At 31.2% G+C, this 5,709-nt stretch overlaps 1 non-coding gene across 1 annotated transcript; it reads right to left on the reverse strand.

Moving 5' to 3' along the window:
• Positions 1–4,769: 4,769 nt before the first annotated feature.
• On the reverse strand, positions 4,770–4,875 carry LOC131170234 (small nucleolar RNA R71). Its single transcript, XR_009141144.1, has one exon. It is a non-coding gene; the product is annotated as a small nucleolar RNA R71 (small nucleolar RNA).
• Positions 4,876–5,709: the final 834 nt, after the last annotated feature.

The raw sequence follows: 5,709 nt of genomic DNA on the forward strand, positions 1-5,709 counted from the left end.
TTTGTTTAACTGGATCTACACCTTCATATGTTTTAACGAGAATACTCCATGACTCCTTTGCAGTTTGGCATTAAATATTTTTTCAAGAACTGTCAACTCAACAGATTGACATATTAGGAATAAGACTTTTTAATTGAGAGAATAAGCAAGAACCAGTTGTTGTATTTCTTCGTCTGATGGCTTTTCTTTTTCAATGAAGCCTTTTCTCTAAAATTTCTCCATAGCCATTGCTCTTCAAAAATAATTAATCAAATGCTTCCACATCACAAAATTATTTTTTCCATCGAACTTGAAAATTGTTGCCTGCACCTGCTGGACTTGTTGTACTCTTGTGTTTGAACTCAAAGCCATCTTGTTGTAACTTGGCTCTGATACCAGATATTGGCAATTAAAAGACAATAATTGCCTAAATAAAATAGATTTAATTAATCCACATATAAACACTTAAATAATTTTATTGATTGAAAAATAGTACAAAAACTTCTAACAAAATACAAATGCACTACTCACACACTCACAACTCATAGGAGCCTTTTTCACTTAACTCATCAGAGTTAAACTCACTTACTATTCTCTCAAGATTTTCTCATCACACTACCATATTACAATTCCTAATTATTGTTTCCTATTTATAGGAAACTATTGGTGGTTGAAGGTAATAAGCCAAAGCTTTACTGACTGACCAGCTAGCAAATTACTAGCTTTATAACTTGCTTGAGAAATCTAGCTTGCATGCAAGCTAAACCTTGACAACTCTTCGTTGATAAGAAATTAAAGGCGGTGGGAAACTTGATTTACTTCTAACACTCCATATAAATTATTACCAGATAGATCCCTGCATCAACATGACATAAATGTAGGTTTGGATTAAAAGAATGCAAATGAAAATCTAAAACATAACAAGATGGTTACTAGACTCATAGTTCAAGAAGATAACTTGCAATTGCTTATATCTCTAGGAATTTTGCCTATAAGGTGAAGATTGTGCAAATCCAAGACCAAAATCTACTCAATGCTTCCAAATTCTATAAGGATTACCTATCAATCGAATTATTGCCCAAATTAAGCACCTAAAGCATCTCTACATCGGCAATCCCAACTAGCTAGAATACTCCCATTCAACCTGTTAAATCCCAAATTGAGAACTTTTAAGGATTTTGCAGTTTGTAATACTCAATGGGATCTCTTCATCCAAATCATTACCCGAAATATCAAGATTTCTAGTCCCTTTCTACTGGTTCCAATCTCAGGAATCTCTCCATGAAACCCATTATACGATACATAAAACCCAAACCTTACTCCACTAGAAGAAGGCATTTCGATATAAAAATACAAGGATTAAAGGTACACAAATCTCTTTACATTAAGCGAAAATGGTCCATACGTAAAGCCTAGTTTGGCAGGAATAGTTGTAAAGACTATGGACATGGATAGTTGGATATTAAAACATTAAGAGTAATTGAAGAATTAGTGGGTAGGGGTATTTTCAGGATAAATATGTAATGTTTATGAAGTGAGGTTAGTTTTGGAATAAAAATTGTTTCTCTCTCATTTGAGCTCCTTTATTTGTATTAACTAACAAAAAATTAGTGTTAAATTGGTTGGAAGGACAATGTAATTAACAGAATTAAACATGATTTATTAACTAATTGACTTTTAAAAATAGGAGGACCTATTCATTAATATTGTCAAACCTTAGAGATTAAATATTATTTACCCTAACAACAAATATATAAAGAGAAATTGGGAGAAGAAAGAAAAGAATACTTTCAATTGCTGTTCTACCTCACATGCTTTGGATGTAGTCTCTATTTTAGGCTCTCTACCACAAATACACATATAAGGGCTACAAAAATATAAATAGGAAAATGATAAACTCATTTTACATAGATATTTTAGGGTTGTTTTGCATTCATTTTGCCCTTTTTAGTTTGGTAATTTTATGCTTTTAGTGTTTATTTTAGTTAATTTGTTAATTTTAGTTTCATTATATTTGATTTTTGTAATTTTAATATTTTTGATAGGTTTTAATAAGGTTTAAAGGCAAAAAGGTCCATATAGAAGAAATTCAAAGTGATTTGGAAGCTTAAAGTAGTGTAAAAAATGAAGAAAATTTGACTAAGGAAGAAGACCGATCGAGATTTTCAAGGGCTTCAACATGCCCCATGTTGAAGGTCATGTGAAGATAAGAGTCAGCCAGCGAGAATCCACGTGAGGTATGTAGAGTCAACACTGGATCATGCAGACAGAGATTTTGGAACAAAACTTGCCAAATGTTTTAGGGACTTCAATATGCCCTGTGTAGCTGGTCGTGCAGAATCTAAAGGCTCCTCCTCCGAATCAACATGAGGCATGTTGAAAATAAATTAAATTAACATGAGGCATGTGGAAAGATGCTGGCAGATTTGCTGACATAGAAAAATTTTCTCTTTTCACACCTTTTACTCCTTTTGTCTTTCTCCCTTTACAGACCATTTTTAAAGCAAAGCTTGAGGGGATATATAAGCATCATATTCTCATTTTTACTATAAGGAGAAAAGGAGTGAAAAATCAAAGGAAAAAGGAAAGAAGAAAGCACGCCATTTTTGGAGGAAGGACACCTGCAGAGTGATGTTTCCAGCTTCCATTTCCAAAGATTTAGATTCTTTTCTTCTGATTTCTTTTATTTTTAGTCTTGTTTTTATATTTTCTTGCTCAATTTCATATTTTCTACTTGTAAATTCAAGCATGAGTGAGTAGATACTTAAGATTTTAGAGTTGGGTGTAATGATTTAAGTTTTATTTGTGGATTTGGACTGGTTTTAGGCAGATTTTAATATATATAAGTTTTGATTCTTATCTTGTGTGCTTAGTTACATACCCATTATTGGTACCCTTTGGGTTTTATTTTTAATCTTAGATTGAAGGACTGAGAGGTCAAAATCTATGATAGATAATCAAGATAATAAATTTAATTACCTAGTGTTAGAAATAAACTAGTGGGTTAAGAGGAATTTTAAGTTGATTAAAGAGTTTAAAGGGTTTTAAGTAATTAAACATCGCATAAGAATGGGGTTTAGTTTCCTTTAAAACACTCTTTAATTTACTTGAAGTAGAAATTAAAGGAAATCAGAATCAACTTCCTTCAAACCTGTATTTCCCTTAATCTTGGTTTTGCCTATCTAAATCCTAATGAAATTTACTTCATGAACCTCAACTCTTGAATCAATTTTTGTCATTAATTAATTAAATCTTTAGTTACTTGCTGAAATTTTAGTAAATTAGTATAGTACGTAGAAATTTAATTGCTTATTTCATTATAATTTCCTTATTTTCTCAATTTAATTTGTTGCATCTCTTATTATATTTTTTTTGGCACACATTATTGATAGGGGTGAGTAGATTTCGGTTCAAGCCGAAAAATCAAACAGAATCAATTCAGTTCAATATGCTCGATTTTAAAATTTAATCAGTTTGGTTCGGTTTTATATTATAAAAATTTCGATTATTTAGTTTCAGTTCGATTTTGAAGAGAAAAAAATAGGTTAAACTGAATCAAACCAAATAGTATTTTATATATTCAAATTGAACCAAATCGAATCGAATCGATTTTTGAATTGATTTATTTTTATGGGGAATTTATGAATTATATTTAATTTTATATATATATATATATATATATATATATATATATATATATATATATATTATTTAATTTCATTGATTAATGGTTAATAGGTTCAAACCAAAGTGAAAATTAGATCAAATAACTTGAAAATCAAGTCTAAATTAAAAAATCAATAAAAAATCAAAACCGATTGGTTTGAACAGAATCGAATCGAAATAGAATGATTCGGTTCAATTTGATTTTTTATCAATTTCGATTTGGTTTGATTTCTAAAATATGTAATTCGATTTTCATAATTTAATTTGGTTCGGTTCAGTTCAAACCGAATACTCACCCTTAATTATCGATAGCCCAAATAATTGTGACTTTTATAGTTTGATACTCAAATAATAAATCTCTATGGGACGTTATCTTTTCTTTACTATTTGAACGACCCATATACTTGTGAAGTACGCATTAAGTTTTTTGGCACCGTTGCCGGGGATTTGTTTTTGTTAGATATTAGACGATTGATTGTTTAATTAATTTGGGATTTTATTTTTGATTTTAATTTTATTTCTTTAACATTTTACTTTGAGATTTTCTTGTTTTGATTTTTCAGGTACATATCTTTTATATGAGAAGAACAAAAAGTGCAGAAATTGATTTAATTTTTTATCCTGAGATTGAAAAGACAGCTAAAACTTTGATAGCAGCATCTAAAAGAAGAAAAGCTGAACTCAGAATTCAAAGACAGCAAGAGAAACATCAAGAGCAACCAGTGATGGAAGCTATAGTAAACAACAACAACAACAACAACAAATTAATTAAGGATCATGTTTTTCCTAGTTTTAAATATTTTAGACCAAGTATTACAAGGCCTAGACTGGAAGCAAATAATTTTGAGTTGAAGCCCCCACTTTGTCAAATGGTTCAATAATTACAGTTTGGGGGAGGTCCTACTGAGAGTTCACATGTGCACCTCGCACATTTTCTTGAGATTATTGACATGCTGAAGATAAATGGAGTGTTAGATGATGCTATTCAGCTGAGATTATTCCCTTTTTCTTTAAAGGATCGTGCTAGGGAGTGGTTACATTCATTACCTCTGGGTTCAATAACTACTTGGGATGAGTTGTCACAAGCTTTCTTAGCTCAATACTTTCCTCCTAGCAAGACTGCAAAATTGAGAAATGAATTAACTTCTTTTAGACCAAGAATGATGAGAGTATATATGAAGCATAGGAGAGATACAAGGATCTTTAACAGAGATGTCCACATCATGGAATTCCTAAATGGATGCTAGTTCATCATTTTTACAATGGTGTTTCTCCAGCAATTAGAAGTATAATTGATGTATCTTTAGGAGGAGATCTTATGGAGAAGTTAGAAGATGAAACTTATTCAGCATTAGATAAAATTGCTTATAATAATTATCAATTGATCTGTGAAAGGAATGAAATGAAGAAGCATCAGCGGGTGTATATGAGTTAGATGCCATGAGTATGTTCAATTCCAAATTTGATCCTTCGATAAGAAAAATGGATAAGTTAAGCATGAAGGTTGATGCTTTAATTGGAGGATCTAGTCATACAGAAGATGTTGGTGCAGGAAATGTGCATTGTATTAATGATTTTCCTTCCTATGGGTAAGAGTTTGGAAATGAGCAAGTTGATTTTGTTGGGAATTACAATTAAAAACTAGTTGTTAATCCTTTTTCTGTTACATATAATCCAGCATGGAGAAATCACCCTAACTTTTCTTGGGGAGGTCAACAAGGACAGTAGCAGCAAAATTATTAACAACCTCCTAATTTCCAGCAACAATAGCAGAATTTTTAGCAAAACAGAGGACCACTTGGATTTCCACCACAAAGGAATCAAAATGCACCTATTCCATAACCACCAGTTTAGTTTTCATATCAAGATTCAATTTTGAAGTCCATAATAGAGAATTCCTTAGCTGCTCAATATAAATAAGGAGAAATGATTCCACAATTAACTTCAAGAATGGATTAGCTTACCACTCATAACAGGATATTGGAAAACCAAATAGCTCAACAAGCAAGTTCTTCTAGCAAAGCACAAGGAAACTTCCAACTCAACTAGAGAATCCTAGAGAAC

The sequence above is a fragment of the Hevea brasiliensis genome, chromosome 1 (genome assembly GCF_030052815.1).
Source record: "Hevea brasiliensis isolate MT/VB/25A 57/8 chromosome 1, ASM3005281v1, whole genome shotgun sequence".
NCBI lineage: Eukaryota > Viridiplantae > Streptophyta > Magnoliopsida > Malpighiales > Euphorbiaceae > Hevea > Hevea brasiliensis.